We start from the raw sequence: 17,769 nt of genomic DNA, 5'->3' as shown, positions 1-17,769 counted from the left end.
CGCCTATATGGTCAGACGCCTATAAAGTGTGGCTCACTTTTTTTAATTATTTGTTTTAAATATTTTAAGGGCCACGAGGGCATTACAGAAAAGAGTGGGTTGCAAGTATAAGTAACACAACTAAACTAACAAATTTTAAGAATAAAATTATTAGCTGTTAGTTAAGTACTAAAATACTGACAATGTCAAGGCATTTTTAAAGGCGACGCCACCAGATAAAATTATTACGCGTTCTAGAAGGTGGTTACATGAAAGAATGGTTTGGGGTATGAATCAACTCTTAAAAATTGTAGCTTTACACGATGATATCTTATTTTTTAATAAGGGCTCAGGGGCTCATGGGCAATTCGAGCATAGGTGCAATAAAGCTTCCGTGCCATTTGTTATGAGTATTAAAAAAAAATATTGTCGCAAATGGGTGAGATTCTTCAACGTAAAACGAAAAATAAGGATTCAATCGCAAAACTTGTGCAAAAAAAAGAACGGGTATCGAGAAAGCAGCAGGGAGCGGCGAGGCGTCGGCGTGGCAGCAGGAAAGCGCCAGGGTGCCAGTCTTTCTCTCTGACTGGACAAAGTCAGGCTGGGCCCCTTATCTATTACATTGGGGGTAGGAGCATACGCGAAGCATCTAGAAGTATGGAGAAGCCTTCCTTCTCGGCCATGAACGCGGCAATATAAGGTTTCCATCAACACAGACAGCATTTACACCTGATTGAAATGCAGTAATTCCAATTCATATTTCTCGTTCTTAAAGCTTGAAATGCTTGTAACGGACGTCGAACGAATGCCAAACACTTGTCCGTCCGTACAGTTTCTCCCAAATTTAGGGCCAAAAGGATGTCACGTGTCCAAAACACAAATTCACCTCGCTCTCTTAACTTAGCAAAGAAATGAACGTCATGACCTATGAAAAAACATAGTTTGCCTTCAAAATGTTGCGGGATACTTAGAATCACATGACATTTACCCTAATCTAGCCTCTCTGCTGGATTGAGCAGAAATATTTATGTCACGTGCTCATAAACAACACATTCAATGAAGAAAGCGAAAATGCGCAGGCGAGCTGACGAATTAACTGCACAAGGAAAAGGCCCTAAATTGGGGGCTAACGCGTCTCAGCTCGGAGCGTGGAGCGAAAGCTTGCGCTGGGAACCTTCTGGGTTCGATCCCCGCCGCCCCCGCCCGTTTCGATCTGGATGAGTTTCGTACCGGCACCCGTTCGTGTGATCACTACTGCGTGATGCACGTTAAAAAACCCAGGTTAGCGGTTGTACCGCACTGGCCAAATTTCTCATCTACAGCTAAGAGACCGATTACCCGTTGAGGCGCATCTCCATCAAGGCTGTATAAACATAAAGAGCAAACCAATTTCTGCGCGCGTTCAGTTCACCGCTGTTGACTCCACTTCACTCCGTTCTTCCGATGAAGTGTGATGGAACGCTGCTCCGCATCACCCCATAATTCCCCTCGGGAAGATGGTGTAATTTTTTTTTTATGGATTGAGCATGACGCCGCTTAAACTTTTCTCCCATCTATTCCCTTCTGCCCTAACGCTTCCTTTACCCGGCCTCCCTCTTTCTGCGTACATCTCTTTCTCACCTCTCTCCCTATTCCTATTCCCCTCTACTCCCCACCTACTTCCCTTCCCTCTTTCTCCCCATCTTTCTCTTCCTTTCCTTCCTCTGTCCACCTCTCTCCCTTTCCTTCCTCTGTCCTCCTCATTCACTCTCCTCATCTCTTTCACTCCCCTCCACACCTTTTTTTCCACCATGCCCACCTCCCTCCCCTTCTCCATCCCTCACCCGATATCTTTCTATTCTGTCCCAGCTTACTTCTCCCTCTCTCAACACTCCACTCTTCTCTCTACTACCTACCTCCCCTTCCTTCATTTCTGCCTCCTCTCCTCCCTCATTCTCTTCATCACTTTCTCCTCCCTCCCCACCAATCTTCCTTCCCTCTATTCTCACTTGCCACGCCTTCCCTCCCTGTATACCCTCGTCCATCCCCAGCCGCCCAACACTTCTAGAGGCCGTAGCGCTCTTCTCGTGACGTTGGAAAGAAAGGCCATCCGAGGCGAGCGTCGAATCGTAGGCAACGAGCCTGGATCGACCTGCGTAACAACGCGCTTTTAGTCACATATGCATGTCTTATCAGCTAAAATGAAGGCTGCACAAAGCAACGGGGCTAGAAAATATTGCTTTATACGGGCGAAATATTACACCGGTATGAAATGGCACGAGTTGTGCGTATAAGACGTCTACAGAAATATGAAAAACGTTTACAACATCTTGTAACGCCGAATGAGAGTGCAACTCTTGAAGAGGAGGAGGGAGGGTACTGAGGGGAGGGTATACCTCTCCTCCTCACCTCTTTTTCCTCCTCCTCCTCCCTGTCCTCCTGCTCCCCTCCTCCCTTCGTCCTCCTCCTTCACCTCCTCCTCCTCCCCTCCCTTCCCTCCTCATCCTCCTCCTCCCCCTCTTCGTCGTCCTCCACAGTCTCCTCTCCTCCTCCTCCTCCAGCCCCTCCTCCTCCCCGCGCGGTGCATTATGGGACATTTCCCATGATGCACCGCGCGGGGAGGAGGAGGGGGAGGGGACTCCCCGCGCGGTGCATCATGGGAAATGTCCCATAATGCACCGCGCGCGACCCTCGTGACGTCACAAGGGTCTCGCGCGGTGCATTATGGGACTTTTCCCAAAATGCACCGCGCGGTTACGCCGACGGGGACGGCAACGACGACGGCGACGGCGACGACGACGGCGACGACGGCGGCGACGACGACGACGACGGCGACGGCGACGCCGCCGACGCCGACACTGCTCAAGCCGGAAACGGACGCCTAAGAGCTGCGCTCTAAAATGTGATTGATTTAAGTCGAAAACATTGAGCCACGCAATTATTGCTGTAGAAATGCATATTTTACACAGAATTGCTTCTACAGAATTGCGAGACACACAGTGATTGGACACAGCAAATTGGATATTAGTAAATATCAGGTTGACGTAGCCTAACGTGGACACCGCTGGACAAGTGTCCCGATTATGTAAGCGATGCTAACGCATGCAGTCAATGAATTCTTGCATTATACCCCGGCCACATGGCAAAATTAATGTAATTTAGATCGAATGACATTATGGGGTCGGCAAATCAGTTCGCGACCCTCGAATTATAGTCACTCAGCGTTTCGAGCTGATTCAATACCATAATACCATTTAATGAAAATATATTAACTTTTCCGTGTGGTAAGGGAACTAAACGTACTATTTACAGTGAACTAATCCACTTCTCTTTGTGGGCTCGAGCTGCTATAAAAAAAAATATAATTCATTTTTTATTCAATAATACTATTACCCTAATACAGCAAGAACTATAGTATAAACGCATTAGAGGCAATACTATAGCATTAGCATAAATAAACACACAAGCACAAGCAACGCATTTTCAATGATCGCACATAAACTTGTTATTCACCTTCCAGAGAAAACTTGAATATTACCAGTCATTATTTACAAATAGCGACGCAATTGCACATGGGTAACGACGAAAAACAAGATTCCATTCTATCACCTGACCAGAGCAACCGATTGCAGCACTCTACTTGCGTCCTACATGACTAACAAAGCCCGTAAATAAGTTATTTCTCACCTGTCGATCGTATTCCTACGTCCCGCAATATCCGCCACGAAAATATTTGAACAGGAACTCAATGAACTCTCGCTCCCTGTCGAGGGAGAGAGGCCTATCGATAATTGACGAGTGTGATATTTGACTAGTGGCCGCACATGTCACTCACACCGTAGCAGGACCGCGAATCCAAGTAAATGCCGTAGCATCAAGAGAACACAAAAGAACCACACACGAGAGCAGCGGCATAAGTGTGGGAGGAAAGTAATGATCTTGTGGATTGTGTTTTTGGCACGGCCGGCGGAGATAAGAATTTTTTTACCACCGCCGGCCGTAGCCGTTCTCCTGTGTCTGAGGCCGCCGCTGCCGTTCGCTGCAGTCCCGGTGTGTGTCTCCTGGTTGGCCGCATCGAAAACAACGGGGCGTGGCCCGCCGCCCGCCCGTCGGCTTCGTGCTGTGTCCCGCTCTTTCTTGCCTCTCCCAAGCTCCGCGTTACCGGTTCAGAGGACAAGAACTCATCTTGACCAATGGAGGGGCTGTAGCGTTGTGAATGTATGCCCTCATAACCACTGCGCGTCCGTGATTCGTATGCAGGAGGATCTAGGGCTCGTGATTCGTATGCACGAGGATCTACACTCTCAACAAAAGGGTTGTCGTGGGGTACTAACTTTGGGGTCGTCAGAAGCCGTCACAGATATCGCTACCCCACCTTCGTTATACTAACAACCCCACGGGTAATCACACGGCACGCAATCAACAGGTTGTCACAGTGAGCACCCCCAAAAGCAACATAACGGCTGGCAAGCGACGGTGGAGCAGTACGAGTAAGGCCTAGCGAGCTGGACTGCTTTTTGCTAAAATACGATTCTCAAGTGCGTGCGCCCGTTCGCGGCCTTCCGTGTGCACTGAAGCACTCCAAAACGCGCCTCGAACCACGGGCACCGCACGTATATTGAAGCCCTACCTCTGTTGCGGTTTTTTTCTTTTCTGCGCACGCATTTTAATCGGGTGAATCAACCGTGAAACAACAATACACGCGGAGGGAACTTCGTATGTTTCGTATTTTGATTAGCGCCACTACTCCGCACTGTGCATGTTTCGTATATTGATTTGCGCAACTACTCCGGCGTGGTTTCAACGGTGGAGGCAAAATTTACTGTTGTTTGCGCAGGGCTTGTTTCTGGTTTGCCGGGTACGAACTGAAATATATCAAAGGAGTCCACGAACACAGCGCAACCGTCAACGAGCGAGCAATGTGCTAGTGCTACAAGGATAGGGATGTTGATGAGAACAGAACAAAGAACAAGCATGGCCGGCGTACAGAGTATTTTTCTTTGGTGAAGTTGGTTGCTAACTATTTGACCGCAGTACGCAAACTTTGCAACAAGGAGTACTCCGACAACAAGTCTTCGTGTTCAAATCTGAGAAAACACATCCAGTTCAATTTTTGTCTTTATTCTTTTCATAATATTGACTAATTTTCCAGCTAAATTATTAAGTTTGAATTTACCGCTATGGTGAAAGCCCGATTGATTCGTGTCTATATTTTTTTTTCTTTCAAACATTAGTTTTTCCTTAATTTTTGTGTTATAGGAAAGTAACTGAAAAGTAACGTCGTTACTTTTTGAAAGTAACTGTAACTGTAACGAGTTACTTTTTTGTTGCGGTAACTGTAACGGTAACTTCATTACTTTTTTGTGAAAGTAACTGTAACTTGTGGGTTTCTTTTACGGGGGAGGTCCCTCTATCCTAATAATCGTCGCCCGATCGGTATGCGTTCCGCCCGTCACCCAGGGAATCACACATTGCAACGAGAAGACAGCGAATGGGTTAACTGTACCTCTCGGTTGCCCGTCGTCGAGAGCCGGTAGTCCAGGCCCGCCGACCTTTGTTGTCGCCCGTCGATCAGAGCTCACAGTCGGGGTCCGTGTCCAGGCCTGCGGATCGCCTTTCCCACGCCAGCGCTGCGTAGGCTGGCTGTCCCGGGCTATCAATGCCCGAGTCTCGCTGCGGAACCACCCCGGGATCGTCATAGCCCAGGTCATATGGCCCGGGCTCGCCGTTTCCACCGGTCTTGCTCCAGACCTCGCTGGTGGACCGCTCCGGGGTTCGTTATGGGCCAGGCTAGGCAGCCCCGGCTCCGTCGTTCTTTGTCCAGCTTCCAGCCTCGCTCAGCTCGCAATGTCTCGCGCCAGCTCGTGTCTTCTCCGCCGACCGCCTGTCACGTGCCCTCTGCCTCGTCCTTCAATCTCGGCTCCCACACTCTCCCCCCCTCAAGGCCCGGACTTCGGGGGACTTCATGGGCGGCCGCTGTTGCTGTTGCTGGAGTGGCCACGTTGCAGCGTCCGAAAGCGGCGTGGGTGGGGGTGGCTAGCGAAGCCGGCAGACAATGCCGACCTGTCTGTCGCTCGCTGTCCCACTCACCGCGATGCAGCAGGGGGCTTGCTCTAAGCTGGTCCGGCCGACGCAGACGGACTTGCCCCGTTCCGCTTAGAGGTCACAGCGGGCTGAGAACTGCCCGCCTGAACCGTTCCTCAGGCCGAACAACTGTCAGCCACCCTGAGCACTTGGGAAAACGAATGGTCCCGTATTCCCTCCCGGTGGGCTTCCTGGGTTACAGCGTCTATGGCCGTCTTTCCAAGAAGCTATTCTGCGCAGAACAAACTGTTAAAACAACCTACAGCGAACAAATACTCTGCCGCAGAATGTGGCAGTGGCCATAGCCACTACCGCAACATAGCTTGCCGACGGGTTCGTGTACCATGCGGCCAACTCAGCAAGTCTGCATTGCAGAGCTCGCTCGTGGGTCGCCAAGAACAAGGGATTTCTTGTGCTACTGCAACCTCGTGTTATACGTCTTCCCCATCGCGACAACGGTAGTATCCTTTCAAGTCAGCGATGTGAACCGGGCAAGCCTCCTCGTTTGTATCTCCCCGAGTAAGCCTAGAAGTAAGACACGACGCACGCGTCTTTGTACCTCGGATGCCCTTCTCATCTCGGAGCAAGCGATGCGGCAAAACCACTAGCTGCGTTGCTCAAAGCGTGAGTTTTCCTTCAGAACAGGTAACGATGGCGTAAACCTAGTCCATCTTTTGCGCAATCGAAGGGATCCAAAGCCTGTGGCGGGATGACCAAATACCATACCCGCAATTCCGCAACGGCTACATATACTATGTGCTACTCGATGTAAGCGTCAGCGTCCCATTCCGTCCACGTGCATACGAGCTCTAGGGACTGCTCGGTCCTCGGAGGGGGCGGTAGCTCAGCGAGCAAGCCCGCTTAAACCGTTCACGCCTCAAGGCAAGCTGGACAACTACAAGCCACCTAAATGCCTACCGCCTCGTCCCCGGCCAGGTCGTGACGCGACATAACTTATTAAAAGTCTTGCTGTCACTGCCACGACCGGCCAGAGTGAAGCCGAAAAAGTATCATATAAAACATTTCGCAGCTTTCTCGGAACGACCCCCTCAAGGGAGAGTCGTCCCTCTGCCTTTCGTCGGTTGTTGGAGTGACGCGAAACAACTAGCCGTCTTGGCCCAGCGGTTACAAATCATACTGCTCCTTAACTCGCCTGCCAGCGTTCCCGGTGTCAACTGCAATTTACGCCAGTTTACCCAACACCCGCTGACAATCTCGACCGCCAGTGTTCCCGGTGTTGACTGCAATTCCCGCAATCTTTCCGACACCCACTGACAAAACCCCATCTGCACCCCGGGCCTCGACAAGCGCTTGCTTGCCTACCGCATCACTCCAAGCCTAAATCCTAAATATGGAATAAGTCCTGGCTGTGTTCCCTCCTGCCAGTCGCTATCCTGCCTTCCAGCGAACATGCCGTGGCTCTCCTCTGCCTCCGAAGACGACTTTCTTACATCTTAACCGCGCTCCTCGTGTTCCCCCCGGTTGGGTCAGCTTCTGCCAACCACTATTCTGGGGTACCCGAGAACGCGCGTCCGCAAACTCGTCCTTCGAGACCTTTAAGTACTCGATTCGAGGAGACACCTGCTGAGCTCTGCCCTTGAGACAAGTCACCATAATTCCAATACACTTTGTCTCAACGGGCATCGTTAGCGCTAGTGAACAACCCGCTCAACGAATCCATGGGTCTCTCTGGGGACGACTAGAAGCAGAGGCATACCGAACGGGCCCCACGTTGGATGCGCCATTTTAGTGTGGGGTTTCTTTACGGAGGGCCACTACTATCAATCGCCGCCCGATCGTTATGCGCTCCGCTCCGCCCGTCACCCAGGGAGTGACATACAGCAACGAGAAGACAGCGAGTGGGTTTACTGTACCTCCCGGTTGTCCGTCGTCGAGAGCCGGTAGTCCGGGCCCGACGACCCTTGTTGTCGCCCGTCGATCAGAGCTCACAGTCGGGGTCCGTGTCCAGGCCTGCGGATCGCCTTTCCCACGCCAGCGCTGCGTAGGCTGTCTGTCCCGGGCTATTAATGCCCGAGTCTCGCTGCGGAACCACCCCGGGATCGTCATAGCCCAGGTCATATGGCCCGGGCTCGCCGTTTCCACCGGTCTTGCTCCAGACCTCACTGGTGGACCGCTCCGGGGTTCGTTATGGGCCAGGCTAGGCAGCCCCGGCTCCGTCGTTCTTTGTCCAGCTTCCAGCCTCGCTCAGCTCGCAATGTCTCGCGCCAGCTCGTGTCTTCTCCGCCGACCGCCTGTCACGTGCCCTCTGCCTCGTCCTTCAATCTCGGCTCCCACAAACTGTAACGAATTACTTTTTAAAAGTAACTTACCCATGACTGGTTACAGCCGTCAAAACGCACGATGACAAGGGGGGGTGCTCACTTTTTCTTAGAGTGTAGGGCTCGTGGGACAGACGCCCGATTGGAACCGTCTTGTTCTCTCTCGACTTTGTGTACACGTGCGTTTCGAGACCACGCAAATGATGGTTCCAGAGTCATGTTCTGCGGTGGAGGGGGCGGTATCTTAGTTCCGCAAAAATGTCGGCCTGGATGGTAATCGCCTTCCGTGCCGTCTCGTCTAAATTCTTAAAGGTGCGCCCCCTGAGATGTGGATGGATACGCCGGTGTATTTGGCGGATGGCGCGTTGTATTTTCTCCGCCTCTGGTGCCACGGCGTCGGCGATAATGTACAGTCCCTGGAGAACCCTTACAAACTCAATGAGTGACTCTTCCGGGCTCTGTGTGCGCGCGCGCAGCTCGTCTTTAATCCGAATGCTGTAATCCCGAGGGAGGAACTCAGTCCTAAATCGCGCCTCAAAATCCGACATACTTGTGAATGTAGTTTGTCTCTGCCTCCACAATGGTGCACTGTCTGTCAGTGCAACCGGCAAAAGGCGGTTGAGGATGGTTTCCTCGTCAATTCCCGACGCAGCTTGGTACTTCCGCAGTTCCGAGACGAACATCGCGACTGACTTTCTATATGCGTACCCCGAAAAAACCGGAACGCTAAGCGAGAGCCTTAGGTAGTCCCTCGGGGTCGTGCTTCCAGCTGGAGTGGGGCTTGAGCGCATCATCTACTCTCGTTGTATCTGAAAAAGCATGGTCATGGCCACTCTTAGTTCTGCTAGACCACCGTCTGATGATGCCTCTGCCAGGACTGAGACTGCAGGCTTAATGTCTGGTCTTATGTCGCTGGCGGCGTTATCCGCAAGTGCACCGAGCGTCAAAAGGTCGTCCTCACTCACGTTTTTGTCGGCGTCCTCTCTAGACGGCATCGTGTTGTAGTGGAGGCTTCCGCTGGTCAATGAACTTAGGCTTGCGAAGAAACGCCCCCTCAAATGTGGGCAAACACAGGAACGCGAAATTGTCTATGTAAAAAGGAAGAACGAACCCAGTTCACGGCTATTCTCCCAGACGAGCAGCATATCACGTCTGGACGCCAGTGTGGCATTTCCCTTGCTGCTACCCGTCTCGGAGTATGACACAGCACACCGGTTCAACAACACGTAAACGTTTAATGACCGCTATCACTTGCGCCGCGATCCCAACTAGGGATGCCGCGAACTTTTTTCGAATCGAAGTTTCGATGATCGAATCAAGCGGTACGAAAGGTTCGAAAGATTTCGATTTTTCGAATTGTCTATATCGTAAAATTCGACGGAGGTCGAATTTTCGAATTTGTTAAGCTAAGAAGTTCGACGCTTTTCGAACCGTCGAACTTATTACGCTAAAAAATTCGATCTTTTTCGAACTTTCGAATTTATTGCGCTGCAAGGTTCGATGCTTGTCGAACTTTCGAACTTGACTGACCCAAAAATTCGATGAATTTCGAACTTTCGAACTTATTTATCAAGAGAATTCGAAAAGTTTCGAACTTTCGATTTCTGAAAAGTCAGAAGTTCGACGAACTTCGAACTTTTAGGGTAAAAGTTCGATGTTCGTCGAACTTCGAAAGACCGGCTGACGGTTTCATTTGATTTCAAGTAGTGGGGTACATTCGTAATTTTTTTTTCTCGAACTTCTACACGCGGTGCTGCGTTCCTTACGAAAGACATTGTCGTTTATTTCAATGTTCTGGCATGCTTAGGTTTAAAGAAATAAATCCCCGAAGGGGCGAGGAAGGACGACGGGTTTTTGACGATTATCGTTTGTGCCAGATTTGAAGCACGCTGCAGCCGGAGCTATTCATGGTAGATAAGTTATACTTTTTTAAGAATGATCTATGTATAGCCTAGGTAAGTGCCGTCTTAAGATGTGATTATTGTTATTCAACGTGAGTTTTGAAGAAATGTCCAAACATGTATCTGCATGCAATTATGACCTAAACTTGATATTTATTTTCGTCTAAGTTGTTTGAGGTATCGCATTTAAATTAACACCACAGACAGTACATATCATTGCCATCTGCAGAATACAAAATAAGATATTTATTGTTTTTTCACGTTAAGGAATAAATTAACTCATGGGAGAAGATTTCTAGTAGTGTTCAAGTTCAGCACGTCATTAAAAGAAAACCTTTTTTTTTTCGCTTCACGTTCCTGGGACGTGTTTCTTTTAGCCTGTACACATTTTGGTAAAAGAAACTTGTTTCGAAGTTCTGAACCTCTGAATATGCAAGAATAGAACACTTCCGACGAATTCTTGATAGTTTTTTTTTCTCCTGCTTTTTATTCCCGCATTTATTATTTTTTTTTCTTTTGTTACTATCGGCACAGGTGTTTAGGTCGAAAAGACAGCTTTGAACTTCCGAACCACTAAGCATGTGACGAGCAGTGCCTTCTGACAACGAGTTTCTAACAATGACCATCTACGCAATCTTTTAAGCAGTGAAGAGCGACATTAGCTATACATATGCATAAATAATTTCAGATGAACATAAGCTTGACCACGCCCTATTTCCCCGTATAGTTTTCTTTAACAGTCCGAAATATCTGGAAGGGGAAAAGGAAACCGAAGCCCCCCCCCCCCCCGCTACCCTCTTTCCCCCGTTTTTCCTCTTCCGACGCCACTTGTATGGTAAAACGCTCCTCGACCTCGAGTTGTGTCGGCTTTTTGCGAGGCGATTGCTCCGTTCCTGAAAATAAAACTCCAGAACAATTACAAACTTAACTTACTATATGACAGCGTCATTCGGGTGGCGTTCGATCGGATTACTACCAGCGTGCAGGGGGTGGCGAGGTAGTAGCCAGGTCGCTACAAGGTTTTTCTGAGCCTCAACCAACTGCTCGCCCCTGGCCGTTTCGAACTGGATGAGTCCCGTAAAACAGTCTGTTCGTGTGATCACTACTGCGTGATGCAGGTTAAAGTCCCCCCCCCCCCCCCCCCCCGGGCTGGCGGTCACAATTACTGATCTATGGCCACACGTCACTCTGCACTGCCAAATATTCCGGCACCATCCGGGACACTCGTCGTTTCATTTAATTGCCTGACCAACTTCGCAGAATCTAGATATCACACCCTAACTTTTCTAAACTTGATTTCGTAAAAACCAGTGAGTCGTGAAAACTTTATTTGAAACTGAAACTGTGGAAAAACTTGAAAATCGGACTTGAGCTTTGAAAACTTGGACTAGAAAAAAATTCAAAATCTTCGAAGTTTTTTTTTTTTTTTAATTTAGCGTTAAAAGAGAATCGAAACCTTCGAACTTTTCGACCTTTATGCAAAAGGAAATTCGAAATCTTCGAATTGTTCGAACTTCATGTCTATCAAAATTCGAAGCGTTCGAAGTTTTCGAATTTTTTTTACAAAGAATTTCGAAATCTTCGAATTTATCGAACCTGAAGTAAAAAAATATTCGACATATTCGAATTCGAAATTTTAGAAACCGTGAAAGCTTCGAACTTTTCGAATTCGAAACTCCGCTGTGGACAAAAGTTGCGAAATTTTTCGAAATCGAACCTCGGTCGGTACGAAAATATCGAAATTTTTCGAAATCGAACCTCAGTTCGCTTCGCAAATATCGAAACCTTTCGAAATCGAACCTAGGGTGGTTCGCGACATCCCTAATCCCAGCCGCGCCCGCGCATACGCTGCGACGGCCCTCTATCAGCGGCGGAGCGCCGCTCGCGTGGCCAGTCGCCCTTGGCCCCCTCGTGGTCAAGATGATTACTCATGATTGTCGGAAGGGTGACATGTGCCAAAAGCTTGGAGTCCCCAGTTTGCCCATAAGGTGTGGGATGAAAGTAACGAAAGGCTTAACGTTTTAGCGTCGTCGACACATCTATTGCTCGTTTGCGCTCACTGTGGTGGTGACAGGGTTTTTTCGGTTCTCTTCTCTTCTTAAATGTATCGGAGTTCCTTTTCAGACATTCCGCAGCTCAGACACAGCGTAAGTTTACCAGAATTGGGGCACGTAGGAAGGAAGAAATTATCGTCACCGGAGACAGTTCATTGTAAATGTGTGGGGAGCTGCGAGACGGAACTGTGGTACCGCGGTTATGGGATAATCATATATTTCGATCTGGTACTTTCAACCTTGGTAACGCGTTGTGTATTACGCTTATATTATATATAGAATAAGTTATACAAGCTGCGCATTCAAAACACTAACTGCTCACGAACGAACCACTTGACATGAGTGAGCAGACGACGCGGCAAAGAGAACCAGAGTGGGCGCCTTTTCTCGACGTGGCCTCCCGCCACTGTGACGTCACAGCTCAGAGCGCTACGGCCTTCATGGAGATGTTGACCCACCGCCCTTTCCCGCCGTCGACTCCTTCTCTCTCCCAATGACTCCCTCCGCCTTCCCTCTTTCTACTCCGCTTCCCACCGGTCCCTGCCTTAACCTTTCCATGCCCCTCTCCTTCCTCCTCACTTACCTCTCCTCTCTCCCTCATCCTCTCTCTTTCGTCGGCGCCCTCTTACAGTGCGACCACCACGAGCAGGCCCCATCCGATTAGCCCCATCAAGCGCAATTGCACCTTTATTGCACCTCCATGGCACACTGACTTTTTGCTGTATAAACACAAACCTATGTGTTGCGTTTTTAATGCGGTAACGCTAGATGGCTCGTTTTTACGAATACCCGGCGGCGTCTTTCGTTTGTCAGCGCCGGGGAAAGACGGAAAAGGAGAGGGAGAGTGTGAAGCGTGCGACGCTCCCATTGGTCCGATGCGCTGAAGTCAGCACGCGTCAACCTCTCCCGCTCTCCCCGGCGCGACACACTGACAGACACCGCCTGGATTTTTGTCAAAACGAGCCCAATCGCTTTCGGCAAAGTCTCCAGCACAGCTGGAGCGGAACTAGACAGGAAGATGAGCCGCGCAATATTTCTTAGATAACGAAGCGGCAGCGCTGAATGAGATGGTGAAATCACAGGACCCTTATGGGCATGACATGCACGTCATATCTCCTAATTCTGTAACCACATTTCTTGTTTCTGGTTCTCTTCGATTAGAATTTTAAAGGCCTCCTGCTCCTTTACCTTTCTTGATGTGGAGCACTCCGGAGAAAGCCTCCAATGCCTGCAGGAGTGCATACCCGTGTCGCTTCTGCTCGCCGACGAAGTCCTCTACAGCCAGGTATTCGACCTTCTTGCTCAAGGCTGGCTCACACACATGCGACTGCGTACGACCGAGTTCCTTACAACATCTTGAGATACCTCATGGAAAGAGATCACACTAGCTCCATTTCTTGGGTGGCCGCGGAACACTTGCAATGTTTGGTAAATTTCTTATTTCAACGGATATTATTCTTTTTTTGATTTGCTTGAAACACTTTTCACAAGATTACATCGAACTATTTCCCATAGACAATTCCTACTTTTGATCCCCTAAACATTTTGTTCACTCGCCGTAAGAGATTGCGAAAAGTGGGTGTTAAGCAAATGCAGTGCGCAAACCAGCCTTAAGACTGGAGGACAAGCTCCTCTTACAACGCATTTCGCGCTTTCCGGATTACAGGAGCGAACGCTAAAGAGGAGGCGGGTCCATCTTCTCCTCCTCTCCAGCCTTCGCTCTCTTCAATAGGAAAGAGTGGAGGGCTTTGTCGAAGGAGCTTGTCCTAGCTTCACTCGTAACTTGTCACAGATTAAAGGTATACAGTACTGTCTGGTTAATATGGACACCTCAGTTCCCTCAGAAAGTGTCCATAGCACGAGGTGCACGTAATAACAAAGCAAAAATGTAAGTATTTTTTCACTTCGTTCCCGAAAATAGAGTTCTAGAAACGGGGGCCCCGGCGCTATGCATGTCCCGAGCAGCCTGGGGAGTGTCACTGGCCATGCGCAATGCGACGCCCCAAACGGTATGAGGGCCCAAGGGCTAGGGCCCCCAAATCTAAAAATCCCTAATGTGGTCTATATAGCGAGGTGTCCATATCAATGGGGAGCGTACTAATTATACATGATTGTAATTGAATTAGCAAACATTTTATACGACTTATTTGATTGATACATTTTTGTTTCGAAAAGTCTTTTTTTTATTCCAATGCCGGGCAACATCGTTTAAAAGTCGATCATCGACTTTTGCCAAATGTTCGAAAGGTAGCCGAATCAGTCGAGTCTTGAGGTATGCCGTCGAACCTCGGGTTAGAACCTCGGGTTCAACCGAAGTTCGCAGCATCCCTAGTTGAGACATAATAACTCACAGTTTCCAACTTTCAGAGCCCGTTGTCAAAGAGCGGCTCATGGAAAGTCCTAGGAAGGGTTCTGAACCAGACCCATGTCCTCGCAAAGTGTCTCGGCACCGTGACTGACACTAAGGCTTCAGAAAGATCGGCGGATCCGGAGATGGCTTACACAATGTGGACTTCGGGATCAACTGGAGACCCAAAGACGGTGCAGGTGCCCCACTCTTGCATCGTACCAAACGTGCTTGACTTCAGGTAGCCTCCCATCTCAATACTTTCTTTATAGAGTGTTGCTTTTACTGATTGATTGAGTAAGCGATTAAGATGAAGAAGCATTAAGAGTGTACAAATGATTACCACAAACGCCGGCGACTTTTTTTTAGATTCCCAAAGAAAACACATTCTCAAAATACTCAGGCTTTGATATTCCCGACATGCTTTGCATTATCTCTAAATTCAAAGTAGCTAAAGAAAAAAAAGGCAAATGAAGGTAATGAAAAAACTAATATTGAAATCTTCCCAGGCTCTCTATCGGAGCCACGCCGCGGGATGCCTAACTTGCAAGTCGAGCAGGCGGCCTAACAAAAGCATTATTTCGCGCGTTTTGTTCATTCATTCACACATTCATTCATTGTTTATTTCTTTATTTGTTCCTGCGGATTTGGTCCGCAGAGGGGGCTTAATTCAAGAAGAGGTAAGCTGACAAGGCCTTAGCCCCCTCTTGGCGTACAACACGTGACATAAGAACAAAGTGCACACAAGACAAATACTTTCAATATTAGTTATAAAAGTCTATACAGAAAGCAGAAATAAGCACGAAAAATGTCATACTAGTGTACGACTCATACTAACGTACAATAACTTTTTCTATAATATTGTTCTGCAATTAAAAAAAATTAAAGTGCAAACAATTATACGTAAGTGTTCAACAGAAATATCGAATTGAAATTAAAACACAAAGAAGTATAGAAGAAAATAGCATCTAAACAATCAAGAAAAATCTCTACACCTAAGTGAAAAGCACACATGGAAATATGAGCAAGTTTACGATATAATCTGAGAGGCACAAAAGTTACTCAGAAACCTTCAGCTGTTTAGAAATTCAAATAGTATACGGCACTCGATGCAATAAACATTTCCAGTAGAGTAAAAATCCCAAAACAAGATTAAAAGAAAACGAAATCACTGTCAGCAAGATACTTTAAAATATATCGTTTAAACTGGGGTATACTAGACACTTGATAATCAGTTTCGAATTCTTTGCAACTTAGGAAGGTTGTGTTTTGAAAAGTGAAACTTTGTCGCTCATAGTTTCTTCTTATACCAGGTAATTTGAGTTTCGGACACTGTTATACACTGCCGATTCTTCATATTCTGGTGTCAGGTAGGATTTATTTTTATGGATTATTTGCAGCAGTTGGAAATAATATATCAGATTGAGCTTCATCATACTATGTTTAAGAAAAAGTAGATCAGTGCTCAAGTTTCTATAATCTCAGATCTAGTTTTCGTTCAGTCTGGTTAATAATTTATTTCAATTTAAAGTGGTTCTCGTGTGGTTGTCGTTGTTAAAGTGTTTGGATCCATGGGGAACACCATGCAGTATTTTCTATCTTGGACGATGTTCTTTTATTGACAGTGACAAATGGATAACGATCAGGCAAATAACGCTTTATTAGTGTTAGCGTTACTCCACAAATGCCATATTTCTCAAGCTTCCTCAATATTATTTCGAGCTGCACTCTATAAAAAGCCTCCTTTACGTCAAGAAAGATTCCCAGTGTATCATTTATTTTCAATGTTCGAAATTATTTTATCTTTGATGCCAAAAAGAGCTTGCTCTGTAGAACTATGTTTTTGAAATTCATAGTCGCCTAAGATTATGACATTTTTTTTAATAAATGAACCTTCAAGCCTATTATTTATGATGGTCCCAAATATATTTTTTAAATATATACAAAACCGAAACATGCCTTTTGATTTCTCGTTAAAGCAAGTAAAAAAAAATAACTAGAAAAATATCGCTTCGTTCGTGAATTCTAGCTATCACAAAACGCCTGGACTTGTGTGTAACCTTTTTTTTCATAATTTATCTGTACTCGCTACTAACACGTTTGAACAAGCTCGAGTGAAGGTGACCTTTGCTAAAATTGAGATCGGTAAGATATCTTGCACTCAGACCGGTGTCTGTTCATAACGCAAAATTTGTTTCCCACCAAACGTGTTTCAAAATTATGCTAAAGAAAACTCCCTTGTACGTTAAATAGAACGTTGTAGATTACGTTCCCGCATTTCTTAACTCGACCGTGACGTCAATTGGTATTCGGTTTTAAGGGGTGGAGAAAAATATTACGCCAAACTTGGTGGCTCGAGTTCTCACCGTTTTGACGACGTCTAATCCGCTCTGTTAATACACAGTAACATAGCCAATACATCATAAAAAACGCTGTGTTCGCTAAACAACACGATTATAGAATTAGTATCTGCGCACAGGACTCAGGCATGTTTAAAACATGCGCGCTCCAAACATGTCTAAAGAACGTGTTGTTATGACCGGTGGTTTTACGAACTTTTTTCTTCACGATCTTTCATGTTTCTGTTTTAAAAACAAAATGTTGTTTCTGCAGGAAGATTTTCAACATTACGCCGGAGGACGTCATTTGCGGGACGTGTCCTCTGACCTTCGATCCCATTGTGATACAAATCTTCTTGGCGTTGACATCGGGAGCGACCCTACTCCTCCCGTCCGATGTTATCGGGGAGACACCTTCAGAGATTGTTAAACTTGTGAAGGCCCACAAAGTTAGCTTCCTGCAGGTAAATATGCCTTTTCTGATGATTGCTGCGTAGAGGTGAGCAGCGGTCATCTGCTACGCACCTCTACGCATTGAATCCATAGTCTCCGAGCAAAAACAAAGGACAGCACAACTGAACACGAGACAAGCGCTCTTACTTTCACTAAGCTGAAAAGAAAAATGTCGCAAAAAGAAGACTCGTATGGAACATTGACGAAAATGGTAAGTCTTAACCAGTGTTGTGCCCGTTACCGAAAAAAAGTAACGAAATAGCGTTACTCGTTAGTTTGGTAAAAAGTAACGCGTTATCGAGCTACGTTACTCTTTTACAAACGTAACGATATACCGTTACCGTTACCTTTTCA

At 47.3% G+C, this 17,769-nt stretch overlaps 1 pseudogene; it reads left to right on the top strand.

Moving 5' to 3' along the window:
* LOC115319772 overlaps positions 1-17,769 on the top strand; it is a 50,264-nt pseudogene that overhangs the window by 18,944 nt on the left and 13,551 nt on the right.

This window comes from Ixodes scapularis, unplaced genomic scaffold, assembly GCF_016920785.2.
Source record: "Ixodes scapularis isolate PalLabHiFi unplaced genomic scaffold, ASM1692078v2 PGA_scaffold1__304_contigs__length_218370807, whole genome shotgun sequence".
Taxonomy (NCBI): domain Eukaryota; kingdom Metazoa; phylum Arthropoda; class Arachnida; order Ixodida; family Ixodidae; genus Ixodes; species Ixodes scapularis.
Note: the sequence above shows the minus strand (reverse complement) of the source record. Positions and strands in the feature narration are given on the sequence as shown.